Source organism: Canis lupus, chromosome 38 (assembly GCF_011100685.1).
Source record: "Canis lupus familiaris isolate Mischka breed German Shepherd chromosome 38, alternate assembly UU_Cfam_GSD_1.0, whole genome shotgun sequence".
NCBI lineage: Eukaryota > Metazoa > Chordata > Mammalia > Carnivora > Canidae > Canis > Canis lupus.
In genome coordinates this window covers 1,787,667-1,809,594 of record NC_049259.1, presented here as the reverse complement: position 1 = coordinate 1,809,594, position 21,928 = coordinate 1,787,667, and the positions used below count along the sequence as shown (strand labels likewise).

The 21,928-nt window shown below is 53.2% G+C and overlaps 1 protein-coding gene across 17 annotated transcripts in view; it reads left to right on the top strand.

Moving 5' to 3' along the window:
- The first annotated feature begins 230 nt into the window (after positions 1-230).
- LRRN2 (leucine rich repeat neuronal 2) overlaps positions 231-21,928 on the top strand; it is a 61,513-nt gene continuing 39,815 nt past the window's right edge. For 9 of the 17 annotated variants that reach the window (XR_005385577.1, XR_005385576.1, XR_005385580.1 and 6 more), the window contains exons 1-4: positions 231-289; positions 8,274-8,473; positions 8,556-8,751; positions 10,937-11,135. The gene's annotated coding sequence lies outside the window, so the exon portion shown is untranslated. The remainder of the gene's footprint in view (positions 290-8,273; positions 8,474-8,555; positions 8,752-10,936; positions 11,136-21,928) is intronic. The other 8 variants (XR_005385575.1, XM_038586003.1, XM_038586000.1 and 5 more) reach the window with 5 other exon arrangements.

Below are 21,928 nucleotides of genomic sequence, written 5' to 3'. Positions count from 1 at the left end.
CGGGCGGGGGCGGCGAGCTCCGCGGTGCTGCGGCCGCGCTCGCCGGCTGGGGCCCAGGAGCGCTCCCCGGACGACTCGGCGGCGGCGAGGGCGCCCGAGACCCTGCCCGGCCTGCGCGCGGCGCGGAGGGAGGGCGCGCCCGGCCTGCCCCAGCCCGGGCGGGAGCGGGAGCGGGAGCCGGAGCCGGAGCGGGAGCCGGAGCCGGAGCCGGAGCCGGAGCCGGAGCCGAGAGGGGCGCGGCGGCGCGGGCGGCGGACGGCGGCCCCGGGAGCCCGGACGGCGCCCGCGGGTGAGTGTGCGTTCCCGGGCCGAGCCGTGGGCGGCGCGGGGCGGTCGGCGTGGCCGGGGGAGGACGGGGGGCGCGGTGGGAGCGGCGGGCCGGGGGCTGGGGCTGGGGCTGGGGGAGGGGGGAGGGGGAGGGGGAGCCGGGGCCGCCGGGGAGGGGCTGGAGAGGGGCGAGCGCGGCCGACCGCGCGGACTGCACCCGGGGCCGCGGGGGAGGGGCGGCTGGGCCGCAGCCCCCGGCGCCCCTCCCCCTCCCCTCCCCCTCCCCCTCCCCGGAGGACCGAGGCGCCCCAAACTGTTGCTGGGTACAGCGGCGCCCGGAGGTGCCGGGGAGCCGGGAGGTGGCCAAGGCGGATGGGGCGGGCGGGACAGAGGCGGACCTGCGGAGCGGACGCTCTCCGGGGCCGCGGGGACCGCCCGGTCCTTGGAGCTCGGGTGTCCGTGCGGAGGGACGAGGCGGCCTTGGTGTGTGCCCGAAGTACCTGGAACCAGGAGCCAGGTCTCTCCCGGGCCGGCTGGGTCTGTCCGCAGCCCGGGCTGGGACATCGGGGCGGGAGGGGGGGAGGGGCCGGCCTTGGGCCCAGCCTCGGGGCTGTGGGAAGGACCGCTCTGGGCCCCGCCGAGCCCGGGAGGCAGGAGGGGTCGTCCAGCCACAGGTGGTCTGTCTGCCCTGCAGGCAGGGGCGGCGCAGGCAGTGGCTGCAGCCAGCGAGGATCCGCTGGGCGAGGGGGCCGCCCCCACCTGGGGCTGCGCTGAGCCGCTAAAGCGTGGCAGGAGACCTGGGCGCGGGGGGTGGGCACTAGGGGTGTTGCTGGGCACCCCCCGCCCGCCCCTGTTCTTCCTCCCCCGCCGAAAGAACAGGAAGGAAAATGTCAGCTGGGCTTTGTGCTCTGTTCCGCGGGCTGCCGCAGCTCCCATCTGTTGGAGCCAACGCAGCCTCTAATTGGGCGACCGGCAGGGTCGGATGGGGTGGGCCGGGCCGGGCACCGCGCGCGGTCGCCAGAGATGGACGGGTCAGTGCGCAGGAGGAAGACCCCAGGGGCTGGGGTGGTAGAGAGAACAGGCTCCCGGGGTCAGGGGGTAGAGGCGGCTCCCCAGCAGCGCCGTCACCGTCGTTGAGATTTGGGTCTTTCCCTGTCCAGCTGCAGACTCCCTCTTCCCCACCAGCCTGGGATGGGCTCCGGCGGGTGTCTTCTTCCTGAGTGAGAAGGCCAGGATCCGTTCCCACTGCCCGCTGCTTCTTAAAAGGTCCCACCAACAAAGATCACTGGGCATGGGGTGGGCAAAGGCTGCGTATAGGGCCTTGAGGCTCCCTTGCGTGTTTTCAGAAAAAAGTCAGATGTAGGTGGCCTGACCCACTTTCCCGGCTGGCCAGGTGTCCTTGTATGGAGAGGGTGGAAAAAGAATGGCACAGCTAGGGGTCTGAGCCTTCCAGGCCCTTTTCAGGCTGGTTCACACTGAGTCTCCTCCTAGTCTCCTGCCTAGGGGGTCCCCCTGGACCTAGATGAGATGGGCCATGGTGCTTCAGGGACTGAGACCTGCCCAGGGCCTGGCAGCAGACACCTGGTATCTAGGAGCACGCCCAGATCACACCTTCCCCCTGGCACAGCCTAACCCCTAAGAGACAGCCAAGGCAGTGGGAACTCAGGGGTCTGCTGAGATGAATGCCCCAGCAGGCTGAGACAGCAGGCTTCCTGTGTAACTGCCCAGGATTGCTCCCCACTTCCGTTCTTTTCTCCCTGTGCCTCCTTCCTCTTTCTGTCCTCCCCTCACTCTCTTTCTTCCACGGGCATCTCCTTATCTCCCTCTCACACCGCTCTCCAAGATCTCTCCCTCCTTCCCTTCCTATCTCTGTCTCCACCTTTGCCGCCCCCCCCCCCCACCTTCTCTTCTGAAAACTGCAGCATAAACCTCAAGCCAGGCATGTGAGCTTGGTTCCCGAACATCCTGAAGGTGGGGACACAAGCACTGTTGGCTTTGCTGTATCCCCTTTGCAGGGGAGGAGCCTGGGCTGGCGGGCCTGGCAGCTGCATTTCCCTGCCATGCCCCCAGTACCCTGCCATTTACCTCCTAACCCATCACTACCCATGTTTTTATTTGAAAGAAAAAGAAAGTCTATTGCTTTAAAAAAAAAAATCATTTAGCAATTTATTGAGCACCTACTATGTACTATTTTAAGAGCCGAGGATATAGCAATTAAACAAACCTGCATGTCCCAAGGGAGAAATGAAGTTGCGTTTGGACTTCCTAGCTGATTAGTTCTGTGCCCTCCGGACTCTTTCAAAGACCCACTGCTTGGGGGTAGGGGAGGGTAATGTGGACAGTCCTAGTGAATTGACATCATCACTGCAGTGAGTGACCTCTAGCATGATGGGCCCAGTTCCCTATAACATACACTTACCACAGAGCTTGGAGACCGAGGGTCATCCTGTCCTTTAGATATTTCTGATCTGGAAAGCTGGACCTTTTGTATCACACTCTTTGTCTGAGAGGTGGAGTAGACAGCCAGTGTTTTAGAGAACGGAGAAACAGATGTGTTTTTTAGCACCTACTAAGCACCAGTCTGTCCTGAGCTTTACAAAAATGATCTCATTCAATGCTCCTGACAACCTAAAGTCTAGATCATCATCCCCTTCTTGATAGCTAGGATATTGAGTACCAGAGAGAATAAACTACTTGCCCCAGGTCACATTGGTTTCCGTTTTGCAGTAACTGATTATCTGCAGTTCTTTTGGCCTCCAGGAGCCTGTGACCGCTGGCCACTTGCACTGTGGTCCGAAGTTACGTTGTAACTGAATTTTTCAGAAGGGCACCTCTTCTGCTCAGAGTATTAGAAAATAAAGGATTTGCTGCGCGGTTGTATGAATAAGCTTTCTCAAGTGCTATGGGAGGGCTTTTTGGAGGAGCCGGGAGCCTGAGAGAGGAGGCAGGGAGGGCAGTGGATCTTCCTCATCCCACACAGATTAGGGACAAGCTATAGGCAGGTACCACCCCCTGCCCGCACCCCCACTCTGCATCCAGGTAGAATTGATGGGATGTTGCTGTTTTCCTTCAGGATCAGGGTGTAGAAGCTTGGTCCGTGGCCAGTGTAATGAGTCAATATCATTGCTGTTCTCAGCCTCCTTGGGCAAGTCTGGACTCTCAAAACTCCAAGGCCAAGAACGGGGGTCGGGGTGGTGGTGAGGGGAGGCTTCGAAGCGTGCAAGAGCTACTGGGAAGGACAATGGGTAGGGTAGGGGCTGGGTGGAGCAGGAAAGTGACCAAGGAACAAAAGGGGAGGAGCACAAAGGCCAAAGATAAACTGAGAAACAACAGAAGTAGAAGGCAAGACACAAGGCAGAAGCAGACAGGGCAGCAACCGTGTGCGGTGGGATGGCTAAGAGAGTGGATGACAAGGGCGCCTTTATCTTCTACTTCCCTGAGAGGCTTGGTTTCTCCATCCTGCAGCTCAGAGGCTGAAATATTCACCAAGGTAGCCTTAAACAGGCATTTGCTTATGCAGTCAGCCCATGTTTTCTAAGCACCTACTGTGTGCATAGCCCCATGCTGGGTGCTAGGGACAGTGACCCATCAGACGTTGCCCCTGCTTTCCAGGAGCACCGTAAGAGTGTAGTCTGGAGCCACACAGCTAGGGTTCAGATCCAGGCTCCATCTGGGTGGAGCTCCACTGCTAGCTGGGTGGCGTTGGACATGTCACCCAACTTCTCTGTACTTCGGTTTCCTTATATCTAAATGGGATAATTATAGTATCTACTTCAGAGACTCGCTATGATGATTAAATGAGTTACTACATGTAGCAAGCTCAGAACTGTGCCTGGCATAGTAAGTGCTCTGTGACTACCATTATTATTAAATGGGGATCAGTCTTACAATAATGAAGCAAGTGCTATAATATAGGGATGGGCAGATAGAGAGGTGACTGGCCCTGTCCACAGGTGAGGAAGTGGCTCTCAAAGGACCTGATAGTTGAGGCAAGGCTTGAAAAGGAGTCAGCCAGGCACAGATGGTGGGTCTGGGGACCATGGTGCCGAGGGTGTCTGGGGCCCTGGAGTCGTGGATGAAGAGGTGCCGTGCTGTATGTGCGTTGACTTCTAGGGCTGTCAGGAACACCTTGACCATGTCCCACGTTGGCCTCTGTTTCCATGCTCAGAGCTGAGCTTCCAGTGGGGCTGGTAGGTTGCCCGGGACATCCCCACATTTTTCAGCCTAAAATCATTGGCCTTTGGCCGAAGGATCTGGTGCATCCCTGCTGAGATTGGTCTCACGACCACGGCCTCTCAGACGTTCAGATGGGCTAAGGGAGCTGCCTTTTAGGAGGTGAGCTCAACCAGGTTTGGTTTAGAGCTCGGCTTCTCTCTGTATATTTCTTCCACCCACTCTTTCCCTGCGGATCAGCATTTGATGGACTTGAAGTGAGTCCTGAGTTGAAGAACAGGCAGAGGGTTTCTGGAGCAACATCCATGTCACAGCCTCTGCCTCTCACCCCAACACAGCACTCACTATAGCAGCTGGCGTTTATTGAGCACTTACTAGGTGCCCGGTGCTGTGCCAAGTGCTTTACGTATGTTATCCCATTAAATCTTCCAGAACACCTCCATCAGGTAGGTACTTTTATTATCTCCAATTTAAATGCAAGGAAACCAAGACTCAGGTTCAGTAACTTGCTCAAAGAGCACAACTAGAAAAAAAACAGAGTAAACAATCTCCTTAACCACTCCCAGAATCCAGTGCCCCTTGGACCTGGAGCATTCTCTGAGGGCATCCTGCCCATTCCCCTTCCTCCCTAGGTTGAAAAGTTCCCAAGTCTTGAGCAAGCTGGGAACTACCTGTCCCCTTTGGGGGACCTTCAGATAGGGTCTCCCCTCTTCTTGCTCCTGTAGGTCACAGTTCTTCGAGAGCCAGCGTTGTTTCCTTCTGTTTCAGCTAAGCCTCTCTGGGGCCACAGGGAGCCAGTGGCCTCAGAGAAGGGGGACCCTAAGAGCCAGTCCCCACAGCCACAGTGCCAAGAACCCATATGAAGGTGACTTCTGGGAGACATGAGGATGGGGCACAGACCCCAGATTAGGCAGATTAGGTGGGGATGGTTTGGAATTAGTGCTGTCAGTGGAGTGTCTCTAACAAGGGAGGCTCATGTGTCTTGGGAGGTACAAGTACAATCATTCATATTTACAAACATGTCACAGGGTGGATCATTCAGGAAAAAAAAACATATGTAAGAAGGGGCAGCAGTGTTAGACAGCCAGCATGGGTCTCCCAGGAAAAGTGGATCTATCTTACCTGAACCTTTCTTTTTAAAGATGAAGGAGGAGGAAAGAAGAAAGGTGGAAAAGGTTATGTTCCTCTATAAAGTGTTCTCAAAATGAACATTCAAAGGCAGGTGATGAAAGGGTCTGTCTCTGGCCTGGGAGTGCATAGGTATGATGTCCAGCAGAGGGAGTGACCACAGAGGGGCAGCTTCTGGGCAGCTGTAGGTAGGCAGAGGGGGAACTTGACACTTGACCTGGCAGTACCCCCACTTCTACTTCTGGCAGTACCCCCACTTCTACTTCTGGATGGACCTCCTAGTGGGATGAAGGTAACTGGGGCTCACATAGCTCCAGACTTCCCCAGTCTCTTCCCCAGCACCTCTGGGGAGGTGCTTCCCCAGAGTTGGCCCAGGAGTGGAATGCTGGAATCTCACTTCTAGAGGGGACTTCCACAATTTTCTTGCCCATTGCCCATCTCTGATGGCAACTGTACCTGAGCCATCTCAGACACAGGGTGGGACTGGGGTCTCTTCATTCAGCAAGTATTTACTAAGCATCTGTGCCAGGCACTGGGGGTACAGACGACGGGAGTAAGCAACCAGACATCTCTGCCCTTGTGGAGCTTATACTTTATGGTCTGGGAAATACAGTAAAATGAATGGTGTGCTTGAGAGTGGCAAGTGCTAGAAAAAGAATAATAAAGCAAGGAGGGAGTGGTGACGGGAGAGTCCGTGTTAGGAAGAGGAGAGTTTGTAATTCTGTACAGGGTGGCCTGGGGAGACCTTGCTGAGAAGATGACGTGTGGGTAAGAATTAAGCAGGAGGTTGGGGGATCCCTGGGTGGCTTAGCGGTTAAGCTCCTGCCTTCAGCCCAGGGCATGATCCTGGAGTCCTGGGATCAAGTCCCACGTCGGGCTCCCTGCATGGAGACTGCTTCTCCCTCTGCCATATGTCTCTCATGAATAAATAAATAAAATCTTTAAAAGAAAAAAGAATTAAGCAGGAGGCAAGATGGGAAAGGGGCCTCAGGCAGAGGGAACAGCTGGTGCAGGGGCTCAGGGGCAGGGCTGTGCCTGCTGGATTTGAGGGACATTAGGAGGCCAGATCTTGGAGAACGCTGGAGTTGGAGTGAAGAGTTTTCCTCAGAGCCAGATGGGGAGCCTTTGCAGGGGTTAGGGCAGGGGTGACATGACCCAACCTTTTAAAACCTGAGGTTCCAGCCCGTCCATTTCAGTATTTCACTGGGTGGCTGGTCAGGCGGTTCCTCAGCCATCAAAGCCAGTGTAGTCCATCAGTACTTACCCGCTAAGTGCCCTTTCCCTGGGTACTGTCTCCCAGGCAGTGTGGGCTCTGGGGTAGGGGAGAAGGTAAAGAAGCATGAGACACAGTCTTTACTGGTAAGGAAACCTACCTACCAGTCAGCTGGGAAGGCAAAACTTATATTCACAAGAAATAACAAGTGAATAATACCAGACAGTTATTTAAAACCAAGTGCTAAACTGTGTGATTTAGACTATAAATGTTATCAGAACTACGAGCTCTGTGTGGGAGTATATAGGAACGCTTCCTCAGGGAGGTGCCGCTGCCTTGGACCTGGGAAGGGGGTGTGGTGTGGCTCTGCAGAGCGGATGGCTCTCCCTCAGGGAAGCTTCCAGCCCAAGGAGCAGGAGGTGGAGACGTGTGACCAACGCGGGGGTTGAGAGGGCACCCGTAGGGGTAAGGCAGCCAGTATGCAAGCATCCAAGGATCAGTCCCTGGTGCAGTCCTTTCCTCACCATCCTGGGACGGAAGAGCAGCCCTTTAGAGAATGAAAACCACTGCCTGGTGCTCCTCCTTTTGGAGAGCCAGCCATCTCTGTGCCGTGGAGCCGTGTTGCTTTAAGCAGGTCCTGATGACAGCTCTCCAGGTGTTTTCATACCTCTGTACCCTCCTGGTCTGCTGCCAGCCACCAGCAACACCCCCAACCCCTCCCCAACCCCTCCACCCCTGCCTCGTGTCTGGACTGCTTTGTCTGGAATTCCCATGAGCTCCAGTTTTCACCCGGTCTGCAGCCAGGTTCCTTTCTCCCTTCCCCTCACTGCCTGGGCTCCTCTTGGGTAGGTTACTCCCAATTGGGTAGGTTATTCCAGTTACGCTCACTTAGGGTGGACTAGAAGTAAAGTGCTGAAAGGAGCAAGCGTTCCCCCATGGAGGGGGAGTCTGTCCTCACCCTGGAGAGAGGCTGCCTGGGTCTTGGCGGCTGGGCTCACTCCCATTACGTGGAGAGAGATTGCTCTGGAGTGGAACAGGATCCGTTGGTAGTGCCCTCGCCCACACAGGCAGATCCTCCCCTCCCCGGCCGAGGGCCAAAGAGTGGGAACCAAGGGTCACGAGGGCAAAGCCTGAGGCTTTGCAGAACAGCCTTCTGCTCCTCTGGGCCTTGGGCAGCCTGAGAAAGGAGAGCCCACCAGCTCTACCACGGAGGCTCCTGGCATAACCACCGGGAAGACGCAGGCTGAGGCTCCTCTCTTCCTTGTGGCTCACAGCCCAGAGGGGCCAGAATCAGTTAGAGTTGGGCTAGAGCCCCTTCCCTAAGCATAGGCCCTTGGGCGTTTGACCTAACCTCCCTGAGCCTCCGTTTCCTCACCGGTGAATCCAGGTTAATGGTGCCCACTTCTTGGGGTCGTTAATGCCAAGAGCTAACATCGGTGGGTGCCCAGGAGGTGCTGAAAGCTTTACCTCATTTATCTCATTTAATCCACAGAATACTGTGAAGTAGATACGATTTTCCCCCACTTTGCAACTGAGGAAACCAAGCTGGGAAACAGTAGGTAACTTGCCGGAGGCCACACACGGCCAGCAAGTGACAGATGCAGCCCCAAACCTTCCTGACTCCAGAGCCCTGGTTCTCAACCACCGCTAATCTGTGTAAAGTGCCTGCTACAAAGTAGAGGCTCAATAAATGTGAGTTCCTTTTCTCCTCCGTGTCCCCAGGGCCTCTCCTCCAAAGAATAGCTTTCCCTACCACATCACATTTCTTTTCCAGCATCCCCTGGGACATGTGACAGAGGAGCCACGAGAATGAGCTGTCGGCTTATACCAAGGGTAAAAATAAGGCTGAGAGAGGGTGAGGAATTTGCATAAAATCTTCAAACACCAGGCCTGTGATTGATGCCCAGTTTTGAGTTTTGCTGTCAAGCCATACCGGGTCCCAGGCGGTCAACACAGGGTGTCTTGCAGAGGTAAGAACAGAGGCAATGTTGTATGGGACGAGAATGGGAGGCCACTGGGTCCCCCAGGGGCAAGTCAGGGCGTGTCCCACCTGCAAACGCTAGAGGTAATCAGTATGGGCTTTGGAAGGGGCTCACAGGAAGATTCTAAGACCTATGCCTTCTGAACCCGGTACTGTTTCCGGAGTTGGTTAGAAATAATCTAAAAAAAAAAAAAAAAGAAATAATCTGGGGACTCGTCTGGATACACCTAGGAGGAGGACAGACCATGTTGAAGGTCAGGGTGTGGGAAGGAAGGGTGCCATCTCAAATTTATAACTATGAAATCAGTATCCCTTTTGTACCAGCTGCAGTGCCAAGAGGTGGGGGTGGGTAACAAGCAACAACGAACAAGGTCATGGCCACAGAGAATCACACACATTTCAGTGTGATGGGAGCCACTATGCACATGCATGTGTGGACACACATGCACACACAGTTCCATCTGATGTTACCTAGAAATAAAAATAAGAACAAATGACAGCAGAGGATTCTGAATATAGGGGTGCATGTGGAATGGTGAGGTGAGAGCGGAAAGAGGGGGGTTCCCCAAATTCCCCAAAATGTCCCTCATGCTTTCCTCCCTGGGTCCCCCTTTTCTGGTGGATGTAGAGACCCATCTCTCTGCAGCCCCCATCAGGAGAGCCCAAGCCTGCCAACATTCACACTCAAGGGGCAGTCTGCAGGGTTCCTCTGAATTTCCTCTCCAGGATCCCCCTAGGGAGAAAAGAAGGCATCCGGGTCATAACACTTTAAAACTGGTGGCAACTGAGGGTCTTCTGGTCATGTGGCTTTCAAACATTTACAGAAATTGATCCATTTTTTCAAAATAAAGTATACAGCTGACCCTTGCGCAGCATAGATTTGAGCTGTGCAGGTCTGCTTGCACATGGATGTTTGTCAATAAATATATTGGAAAAACCCTTTTGTAAATAGGTATGAATTTCTTTGTCACATCATCTTCATTTTTTCATGTCCAGCGTTAGTAACACGTATAACGCCTACAGCTCTCTGTATCATGTAAGACAGTATCAATATAGGTTCTGACAGATGATTTATCTTCTAAACAGAGGACTTAAATTATGATATCAATAAATACAGCACGGTGCTGTAAATGTATTCTTTCTTCCTTTTGATTTTTTTAAAGTAGGCTTCACACCCAGCATGGAGCCCAACACAGGGCTTGAACTCACGATCCTGAAATTAAGCATCAGATGCTTAACTGACTAAGCCACCCAGGCATCCCTCCCTTTTGACTTTCTTAACATCTTTTCTCTAGCTTACTTTAAGAATACAGTATATAATGCATATAATGTGCAAAGTATGTGTTAATCAACACTTTATGGTATCAGAAAGGCTTCTGGAAGGTCAGCGATAGGCTATTAGTAGCTCAGTGTTTAAGATTTTGGGGAGTCAAAAATTATACACGGACTTTCAACTGAGGATGGGGGGGGGTCAGTGCATTGCACTCTGTTGTCTAAAGGTCAACTGTATAACGTGTGGTCGGCAGATTAATGGCCTCCCAAAGATGTTTGCCTGTGAATCCCCAGAACTTATGATTGTTACATGGCAAAGGGTATTAAGGTTGCAGGTGAAAGGAATTAAGGTTGCTAGTCAGCTGCCCTTCAAGTAGATTATCGTGAATTATCCAGGTAGGTCCAATGTAATCGATCACAAGGGTCCTTTCGATGTGGAAGAGGGAGGCAGAAGGCATTGTTAGAGCAATGAGGCATGAGGAAGACTTGAGGAGACTAACATCTTGAGAAGATGGAAGGGGCCGCGAGCCAAGGAATGTGGGCAGGGAATGTGCTGGGAAAGACAAGGAAGCGGATTCTCCCCTTAGAGCCTCCAGGAGGAGCACAGCTCTACGGACACTCTGGTTTTAGCCCAGTGAGACCCATTTTGGACTTCTGGCTTCTGAACCATGAGATGACAAATTGGTTGTCCGAAGCCACTAATTTTGTGGTAAGACGTTACAGCAGCAGCAGGGGATTGATAAGAAAGCTGCTGCAGGTAGAGCCCAGCCGGTGGACCCGAACCCCACGGCCTCGGCCTCCTCCTGGCCCAGAACTTCAGAGGAGCCCCTGCGCGACTCGCCAGCTCTGGGGAGTGTGCTTGGAGATGCACAATGTGTGAGACGTGATCCGTTATTTTCCAGCTGATGGAACTGAGGCCCGAGAGAAGGGGCTGTGTTGGAGACCACACTGAGCTAGTGAAAGAGCGGGGCCGCTCCTGTCTTGTCTGAAATCTCGGGTGCTTACAAGCCTTCGCTCATCGCTCTCCATTTTCAACCAACGCTGCGTGTGTGTCTTTACCTACAAAGGCCCGGTGCTTCGCTAGGCGCCGCGGAAGCAAGAGTGAGTTCTGAGCTCAGGAAAACGGGAGAGTGGAGAGTGTGGCATGAGCGCTGGCCCTGCCCTCAGCCCGCCCCTGAGCTGTTCCTCCAAAGCCAGGCTGTCGGCTCGGGCCCAGGCCCACCCCAGCTGGGCCTTATCACTGCGCCCTCCTCCTCAGGTGGAGGCTCGGCCCGGCCCGCCCCGCACACCTGCCCTCCCAGTGCCCTCCCCGTGCCCTCCCGCAGCCCTGCCGTGCTTTCACCCCATCACCCCAGCTCTTGGCAGGCAGCAGGGCTGGCCCCGGAGGGGGAAGGGCCCAGAATCCGCACCCTGACAGCAGAGCACCTTCCCTTGCCTCCATCAGGCCTGTGGGCCCTCCCGGCTCTCCCCAGGCACACCTGAGCCACGGGTCGGCCAGGGCTGCCCGCGCCTGGTATCGGTCGCCATGGCAACCCTGCATTTGCCGGTCTGGTTTCTAATGACTTATTGGCATGTGTGGTAATTTGCAGAGCTTGGCAGGCAGAGCTGGGGGAGCTGGTGAGGTGGGGGGGTGGCGGGAGGTGGCGTTTGGGTGGGAAAGAGGCACACTTCATCCCGCCCCGCCCTTCTAGTTCCTGTCGATTAATCTCTGGAGTAAGGGAGATCCAGGGCCTCCTGTCTCGGGAGCATCAGCTCTCTCCGGGCCCCTGGGAGGGAGACAGATGTACAGACAGATGTAGAGCACAGCTGCTCACCTGTCAGGCAGCGGGGACAGGCATGGGGGGCAGGCAACAGCCCAGTTCATCCCTGGCAGGTCAGAGCGCTTGGGTTTCCTGCCGCTCCCCTGCCTGCTCCCTGGGCCCCTAGTCACTGCCCTGGGGAGGGAAGCAGGGAAGGCTGGTTGCCAGGACAGAGACGCAAGCCGGCAGCGCCCAATGAAACGCCAGATTGCACAGGTAGGCCGGCCCAGCAATCAAAGGGGGCGAGATGAGCGAGGGCCTGACACTTGTCACTTTTCTTCAGCAAAACTTGTCCCAACCTCAAAAGCAGTTCCCAGGGCTAAGGCGGTAGGGAGCCCCCGACTGCGTTGCTACCGCCCCCCTGCACACTTCTCTGCCTCCCCCTTTAGTCCCGTCTCTCTCCACTCTGTTCTGTGTATCCTTAGAGGCAGCCTGGTGCGCCGCAAAGCTCACGGTTTCTAAAGTTGGGTTAGGATCCTGTGGCCACTGCTTACCAGCTCTATGACCTCGGACAGGTTTCTTAACCTCATTTTGAGCCTTGGAGTGCTTATCTGTAAAATGGGATTCTGGAAAGGAAATCAGCTCAGACTTGTAAAATGCATGGCATCTAGTAAGCACCAGTAAATACTGAAGAATTTTAAAAGTGATCTTTTATCTACACAAATAAGCAGGAGCAATGTGATCAATAATTTTAAAAATCCCATTGGGCTTGGTAGGGTTTTCTTTTTTTAAATATTTGAGCATAGTCTTCATTTATTCAGTAAATATTTATTATCTACTGTGTACAAAGTGCTAGGTCAAGCGCTGGGTCTTTCCTGATATTTTATGATTAGGGTGGAATTAGGCCGTGTGTACCTTCTCTAAGCATAGCGCACCTGGCAGGAGATGGAAGGAGAGAGAGGGTAGTCCAAAGTCAACCACAGAAGTGGACCGTCCATGGATTTCTGAGAAGTGGCTGGCCCCAGGAGAAAGGTGAAGGCTTTGTGAAGGCTCTGTCTGGGCCTGTGCAGAGAGACCTGCTGCCTGACTCCTCAGAAACAGTGAGTCTGTTTTTGCAACTGGAAAGTGGGTGAAGGAGCCAGTGGGAGGCTGCTCCTCCACTTTTGTAAGCCACTGCTGAAGCTTGAGGGGGCCATCAGGGACCACCCAGCCACCAGACAGAAGAGAGGCTGATGCACCTACCCTCACCTGGGCACCTGAGCACGTCACGACTCCCTCGGCTGGTGCTGGGCCAGAGGCGAGAGCAGCAGGGGGCAGCTAGGAGACCTGGCTCCCATCTCTGCCAGCACATGGACCTGTGCCTGCAGCAGGAGCCTGTCTGTTCTTCTACAGCCTCCCCAAAGCCCCCTCCAAGACTGAGCAGCGGAGATGGGCAAAACGGAATGTCAGACATGGCTGGGGCCCTGGAGAGTGTCTGGCCCACGCTTCCCCCACCTTCTTGCGTTATAGCACATGTAAACAGATGTCGACTCAGGGACTCTGACCCAAGGGCTGTGGGGGGGCTGGGTGTTAATATCTCAGCACACCTGAACCTATTCATGGCTCCCTAACATCAGTTGGAAAGGTTTAGCTTAGCCAACCCCCTAACTGTCTTTATTGATGAGAAATCTGAGACTCAAGCAGGGGAAAAGACTTGCCCAAGGTCACACAGTATGATAGTCTCATCAGGACTACATATGAGTCTCCTAACTTCTGACCCTGTGCCGTGTCTATTACCTCTTAAGACTCCTTCCATTTTCTTTCCTGAACTTTCACTGTGGAGAATGTACTTCAGATGCAAGGGAATATAATTTCTTCTCTAAAACACTGTTGTTCTCCAAATCTCATAAAATCAGGCTGCATCCTCCCCTCATCACCAGCCACTCTTCTCATGCCGCAGTGAAGCCTTTGTCATCTGCCCATAGACATTCTTCCCTTTCCCAGTCCACGCACTGTCCTGGGTGAGACTATTGACTCCATGGGTCACTCTTACTACCCCCAGACCCATTAGCACCTTCCCACCTCAGCCAGTCATCTGAAAATCTGCCATCACCCAAAGATCACCTGGTAGAGCATTCTGCTTTCTGGTCACCACCTCCCCCTGGCCACCAAGCTTGCTTGTCCAGTGGCTCCCACCCAACCATTCTGTGGGCTCTTTGGGATCTTTGGTCCCTTGGCACCCTTGGCTCCTCTTGTCTCTTGCCACCAATTGCCTCCTTCTGCCTTCCCTTCTCTGAGTCCAGATACATCCCATGTCCCATCATTTTAAGAACCACCCCCTCCAAAATTCCCAAGTTCTCTTGACCCTCTGTCATTTTATTGCCCCAGTCTGCCAGATCCCCAGTTCTGGATTAATCACTATCTGCTGCTTTCCGCCTGCATCTGGATAACTCCACTCGCTTAGAAAAGACACAAAATGAGGCAGATCGGTATTTCCAGAAATTCACCGTCACTAACCCACCTTATTCTTCAGAAATACCTGGTGTTCCCACCACGTTACCCCCCTGGCTGTCTCTCTCCTGATTCCCACCTTCTTCCCCAGACCTCGACCTACACGTCACTCTCAGCAGAGGACCTCACCTCCCACTTGCCAGAGAAATACAAGTCATCAGGTGGGACCCCTCAACGCATCACGCCAACCCCCTGCCCACACACACACCTGCCTGTGTGCCAGTCCTCCCTCCCCCGTCCTGCTTCAGCAGAGGACGCCATGTTTCCATCCCAGTCCACTTCTCCGCCAACCTATGCTCTTGATCCCCTCCTCTGGGCTCCTCAAGAACATCCTTCCTGCTGTGCTCAAGCTTCTCCCATCTTCAACAACAAAAGCAAAAGCCTTCCTCAAGCCTAGCTCCACTCCCTGCTCGTACCTTGTGTCCTTTCTCCTTCTGAGCCACGTCTCTTGGAAGAGTTGACCAAGTGCTCCTCACGTCTGCCCCCCCCCCTTCTTCCTATGCCCCACACGGGCCTGGCTTCCTCCCCCATCACTCTCCCGAAACAGCTCTCCATAAGCCTATTTTAGTTCTCAGAAGCATTTTTCACTCCTTTCTGACACTTTCCTTTCCCTTGGCTTCTCTGGCCCCATATTCCTGGCTTTTCTGCTCACTCCCAAGTCATCTTGCTGACTCATCCTTCCCTTCTCCATCTCTAAGCGTTGGCGTTCTATCTGGTCTGGTTCAAGACATTCTCTTCCCAACTAGACACTTGTCCCTAGGCCATCTCATGAAAGGTTTCTGTTATCAGCCACGTGCAATTGACATTCAAAAATACACTTCTAGCCTGCATCTTTTCATCTCCGTCCATATCCTTACATCCACCTGCCCAGTTGACTCAGTTGGAAGTCTCAGGAAACCTCGGACTTGGTGTATCTAAAGACAGCCATGATTCTCCTCCTAAATCCCTCGCTGCCTTCCCACCCCTTGCCACATCCCCCTCCAGTGTTGCCTGTGTTTGTGGATGGCACCTCCTCTGGCCAGTTGTGTACGCTGGGAGTGACTGTCCACACTTCTCCTCACCCCCCTGCATCTGGTCCCTCACTGGTGCCTGTCTCCCTGGATAGCACCAAGAACCAGCCATCCCTCCCCGTCTCCACAGCCTCCACTTTACCCCAGCCTTCTGTGCTGGGGTCACCATGTGACTGGTACACATGCATCTACCCTTGCACTTCAAGCCCCGTCTCCAAATAGCCGCCAGAATGACCTTTAAAGACACAAGTCTGATGCTGTCACCATTTCTTGTACTCTTAAAACACGTGCTTCCCTGTGCCCTCCCTTGTGCTGCACTCCGCACATTGGCTTCTTCCAGTTCTTTGACTGCTAGGCTCTTTTTGGCCTCATGGCCTTGACGCGCGCTGTTTCCTGACCCTCAGTCACTCTTTCCGCCCATACGTGTCCTCCCTAGATTCCCTTGATCTTTCAGATCTCAGTCCAAATAGCCCTTCCTTTGAAAAGCCTCCTTTCCTGTCCAAATAGCTCGTCCTTTCTGGAGGGTACCTCCAGAATCTTATCAGGCCCACGGTAGACACTCTTACAATGTCCCGTTATGCTTCCTTCCCATAAGATGCATCATGATATCTAATTATATAATTGGGTGTTTATTAGATAAATGTCTGTCTTTGCCAGTAGACTGTGACCCCATGAGAGCAAGGGCCCTATCTGTTTAGTTCACCATTATGGCACTGGTGCCTGGCACCTATTAGGCGTTCAAAAAACATTTAGGGAGTGAATTCATTAGTGAAAGACCTTTTTTTTTTTTTTTTTGTATATTTTCTTTTTATTGGAGTTTGATCTGCCAACATATAGTATAACATCCAGTGCTCGGGCAGCCCCGGTGGCGCAGCAGTTTGGCGTCGCCTGCAGCCCAGGGCATGATCCTGGAGGCCCTGGATCAAGTCCCGCGCCAGGCTCTCGGTATGATGCCTACTTCTCCCTCTGCCTGTGTCTCTGCCTCTCTCTCTCCCTGTCTCTATGAATAAATAAATAAAATCTTAAAAACAAAACAAAACAAAACAAAACATGCTCAACCCGTCAAGTGCCCCTGCTCAGTGCCCGTCACCCAGTCACCCCATTCCCCCGCCCACCTCCCCTTCCACTACTCCTCGTTTGTTTCCCAGAGTCAGGAGTCTCTCATGTTCTGTCACCTCTGACTTTTCACACTCATTTTCTCTCCTAGTGAAAGACCTTTAGATACCAAAAGGATCTCATGGGAAAAGCTGCCCCTGAGTGTGGCATTGGTAGACCAGATAACCACTGCCTGGCCCCTGTTCCTCTCTCTTTTCCTTTCCTTTTTCTGTCTGTTTCTAACTAAAGACTTTGCCTAGATTCAAAGGGGGTTTACTCTGATTTTCCAACCAGAGGTGCAGGTTGAAAGAACCAATAGCTCTTTCAGGAGCAATAACAATAATCTCTGATATCTGAACGCTTCCTTACAACCTACAGAGCTCTTTCACGTACATTATGGTGTTGGATTTTGCTGTGTCCCTTGAGCCACACCCCAGCTTCTGGTGTCTTATGAACCCTTGTTTCACAGTAGGGGAACCTACAGCTCGGGAAGGCTTAGTGGCTTTTCCATAGGTTGGGGTTGGTGCTTGTGGCCCTGCTTCTATGCTCTCTCTGTACTGCTCCGTACACAGGCTTGTAGAAAAGAGGGACTGGATTATCCACAGTAGAGGGAGGAGGAGTGGTACCAGAACAGTCCCCAAAATCCAGAAACCCATGTCAGGTGGGAAGAAGGTGGGTCTGGAATGTGACATGCAGTTTGACTGCATCGAGTCCCACATCGGGCTCCCTGCATGGAGCCTGCTTCTCTCCCTCTGCCTGTGTCTCTGCTTCTCTCTCTGTGTCTATGAATAAATACATAAAATCTTAAAAAATAAAAATAAATCTGGACTCTTGAAACACACACAGCCTTCCTGGCTTGACTTATGCCTACTTAGCCAACCTCTTCCCCTGCCACTCTTCGCCTCCCAAATAGCCAAGTAAGACCAACTGCCCCTGGTTCCTCAGCCATCCCATGCTGCTCATACCTCTAAGTTTTGCTCGAACTGTTCCTTCTGCCTGGGTGACTCTTGCCATGCTTCAATACTTGGCTCTAATGACATCTCTTCCAGGAAACCTTCCCCCAAACCCACAGAACTCCTCCCATATAGTGGGCACACTCAACATATCCTATTAAAAATCTCTCTTTGCTGTGTCTCCCTCTTCTGCTGGATAGGAAGCTCCTCAAGGACACTGACTGTGCCTTATTCATGTTAGCACTCCAGTGCCTGGTGTGTTGTAGTAACAACAACAATATATAACGAAGGCTTATGATGTGCTACATGCTATGTTAAGTGCTTGGTATTAACTCATCAGATCTCAAAAATAGCCTTATGCTGTAGGTACTATATCCTATTTAAAAAAAAAAAAACTTTGTAAATATGCATAGGTTCACTAGAACTGCAAAGAAATGTATAAGGGAGGCCTGAGTATCCTTCATCCAGCCCTTCCCATATTAACGGCATACACAGGTTAGTGCAATACCAAAACCAGGAAGCTGACATTGATGTAAGTCATAGAGCTCATCCAAATTTCACCAGTCATATATGCATTCATTTTGTGTGTGTGTAGCTTTGTGTAACCACCACCACAATCAAGGTTATTTACCTGTACCATCACCGGGCTCCCTGTGCCAACCTTTAGAGCCACACACACCCCATCCCTAAACTCTGACAGCCACTCCTCTGCCCTCCATGTCTAGGATTCTGTTAGCTCACAAGTATTACATAAATGGAAGCATACAGTCTATCATCTTTTGTTATTGGCTTTTCTTTTTCTATCAGCATAATTTCCTTGAGGTTCATCCAGGCTGTTGCCTATATTGGTAGTTTGCTCCTCTGTGTTGCTGAGTGGTATCCTGTGATAGGGATGTCCTGCAGTTTAACTATTCATGCACACAACACATTGGCGTTACCCCATTTCAAGGGAGACAACAAATTTGTCCAGGGTTACACAGTAAGTGGCACTTAATTTATGTTAAGTAGGCACCCAATAGTTGTCTATCGTACCAAGCTCAACTCGTTGAGGACACTTCACGTTCCTCTCTGGTGTTTTGCACTGAGTAGGTGCTCAGTAGAGGCTCGCCAGTAAGGATGTGGATGAGATGGTATCTTATATCCACTTAGGTAGCAGCCACATCTAACTTATCCCTGTGCCTGGACATTTGCGAGAGAATATAGGTCCCTCTCAATATCTTACATAACTGTACTTTAGGGTTTTCTTGGAATATCAGAAAAGGAAAATTGGGGCAGTAAATATGATCACACACAGGGCTGGCACTTAATTGCCTAAAATGCCCAGAGCTATTGGTTCCAAATTAATATATGCCATATTCGCATGGTATTTTGCATCTAATTTGCAGGTTGCTCATTTTAGCACAATGCAGGGAAATCCTCGAGGCTCCTGCTTCTTGTCACCACTGCCCTCTCAGCTGTTCCCAGGTCAGGCTATGCTGCTTCTGGGTTGTGTTGCGCTGGTTCAGCCCACAGAAACAACCGGTTGGGTCCCGAACGTGCCCACCCGAGGCTGAAAAGTCCGCCAGGCTGTTTGTGCCTGTAGAAGAGCCGAGTTACTGCCACTCGGCAGGGCCCTCCGGAGGTTTAATTAAGGAGGATTTGTGGAGCTGCTGGAAGTCCTCAACCTCAGGTGTGGAGAGCCAAATGCGATTAAGTGATTGGAAAGGAACCACAAGTCAGACCAGTCTCTCCTGGGCATGGCGCCCAGGAGATGGGTTTGTGTACACATCTCTGCCTTCCCCCTGTTGGGAGGGGCAAGGTGACAGGGAGCCTGCCCCAGCCTCCAGCAACACATTGGAGATAAGTGCGGTCTCCAGGGTGGGACTCACAGAGGGTATTGGGGAAAAGTGTCCCAGGGCCTCCAAGGGAACCTGTGGTTTTATTCCAGTCAAGGCTTTACCCAGGGTCACACCTCAGAGGACAGATAAAACGGGGTAGGTCCTTAGGTCGACCCATTAGCACTTCCTTGAGGGCCATTAAGAAATAATTAAATGCCAAACTCCGTTGTACAGGCCCTGAAGCCAGTGGTCATTGGGGAAAACAAGAGACCATGTTAATTGGAGAAGGTGTCCTGGAGGATGGGAGACACAGGCCCCAGCTGAAGAATAAGCCTGGGAATGTGCTTCCCAGCCGTGCCCCTCCCCCACCAAGTGACTCAGACTTGGGGAGGGACTGGGACAGAAGCAAATAGAGAGCGAGGGGGAAGTTCACAAAGTGGCATAAAACAGGACTTCAGAGGAATTTTGACCTTTGGGCAGGTCATCTGGGATGATGTCCTCAGACCCCTGGGGGTGCACACCACTGTGTGTTGTCAGAGGCACTTCAGAGGAGGAGCCAAAGAAGAGTAAACCACAGTGATGGGCAGGGGCAGCCGGGGAAGCAGAGGGTGTGCTGGGAGGAAGGGCAGGTCAGAAAGTGGGGCCAGGGGGACCGGAGGCTCTATGAGGCTGAGGCCGGTAAGGAGGGGCTGGTCCCAGAGGGAGGGTGAGCACTGGAAGCACAGGTGCCGGGGAGAGCACCCCCAGAAGGAAGGGTTTTAGCCTTGCGGGGTGATTCTGGCCAGAGCTCCGGAGCCACCGCTGAGAAATGCTGCTGAATGGAGCAGAGCTGGGAGACTGAGAAGCGGCTCACGGAGCATCTGCGTGAAGCGCTGTGTTTAGAGGGAGTAACGGGCAGAGGAGCATTTTGATGGTGGTTTTCAAAGGTCTGGGAGAGGGGGGGTGAAGGACTAGGTTTGCCCAAGGAGGGGAGGGGAAGTGGGGGGTGTTTCAGGGAGGAAACCTTCTCCCAAGTCCGAGGGAAGCCAGAGGGAGTGGGCAGCGAGGGGGTGGGCAAAGGAGGTGAGGCCTGCCCCGCGCGCAGGCCCCATGAGCCCACCAGCTCGTCCTCGCGGAGGACAGGGTGCCGCTGGGAGCACGGAGAGCAGCAGATGTAGAAGAGGGCTCTGCAGAGTGTGCCAGGGCGGCAGTGGGAGAGGAATGGAAGGATTGCAGCAGAGGGCGGGCGAAGCTGGAATCCTGAATCCATAATAGGGCTGGGCTGCCGGCTTCCGTACTTCCTCCTGCAGTGCTCTGGGAGGAGAGGACCAGGGGCGGGGAGAACTGCTAAATCTCTCATGGAGGCAGGGACAGCCCTGGCCTGTTTCCCACGCCGCCCACCCTTCTGCAGAGACCCTCCTGGCCTGGCCTCCTGTGAGCAACCCAGCGAGGAGGTCCGTTCTCTTGGCCTTGCCATCTGGGGAGCGTTCCTCTTCCCAGAGCTTGAGACCGTTTCTTCCTGGCCTGACTTACCAATGGACCCGGTTCTAAAAGAGTCCCATTTGCCCTCCACTGGTCTCTCTGCGCTGCTCTCATATTTCTCCCCTCCACGATCTTGCAGCTGCAGCTTAATAGCCTGCAAGAGGGTCAGGCTGGGAAGATGAATGCCAGCCTGTGGGGACTGCGTCCTGCTTCTCCATTAGGGAGGTGATGGAAGGCGAGAAGCAGAGAATGGATAATCCAAGGAGACAAATAGGCAAAGGAGTGGCTTGCAGGATAATCCAAACAGTGTTTCCACTCGTGCTTGGTGTGTGCTTTGATGAGCCTTGTGCCACCGACTTGCTGGTCTAATTAGATCTGACTTGGAGAACACTGGTTTCATTTCCCAAAGTAGACGGTGAGAAGAAACCAGGATGGGCAAAGAATGTTTGCTGGAAGGAAGCCACCAAGGGGATAATCCTCCAGTGCACATGTGAGCAGAATGGAAGGTCCATGGTGGCTGCCACTTGACAAGCCAGAGCAGTCCAGATGCTGCCAGGTCACCCCAGAACACAGCTTTCTAATCAATGTGTTCCTCACCTGTTGTATGTCGATCCCTTTAATGGCCGTGTTCACCGGTGAAAATGCCTAGGGTAATCCCTTAGGGGTGGGGTCAGGGCAGCGATCCAGTGTGACATCCCAGTCCCTACTTGCACCTTGCTGACGTGCCCCCAGGTCCATGGGCTGATGCCCCTGGATGCTCTTTGCCAGAGGAACTGTGAAGACTCCCAGGGGCTACTGTCGTGCCCTCTCCCCTCAACCCCCAACATTGGCTGATGCTTCCTTTGCACCTTTGGCATCAGCTAGTTCATTTTCCAAATGAAGGATGAAGGGGAGGGCCTCTGAGGCAAAGCACCTGAGATCGAAAGAATATCCCGAAAGGCCTCTGGAAATGATCCAGTTGAGCAAACATAGGTTCTGATCTCAGCTCCCACCTTAGTGTCCTGTATAATCTTAAGCAGCTCACCAGAGCTTTCCCGGCCTCTTTGTCCCTGCTGAGGCCAGCTTTCCATCTCAGTCCCTAGATGGGGGAGGTTAGTAAAACCAATTTCCAGTCATCATGAAACCAAGCTGTGCCCTAGGCAGTAGCATCCCCAGATCCTCCCAGATGACTTATAACAGGGCTGGGCTCTGTTTCTCAGTGTCCAGATGAGGCACATTTCTAGCCATCTGACCCGTGCCTAAGGCCTTGTTCCCAGCAAGTTATCAGTTGTTTGACCTTGAACAGATTATTCCTTACCTGAAGGTCAGCTTTTCATCCATACCTAACAC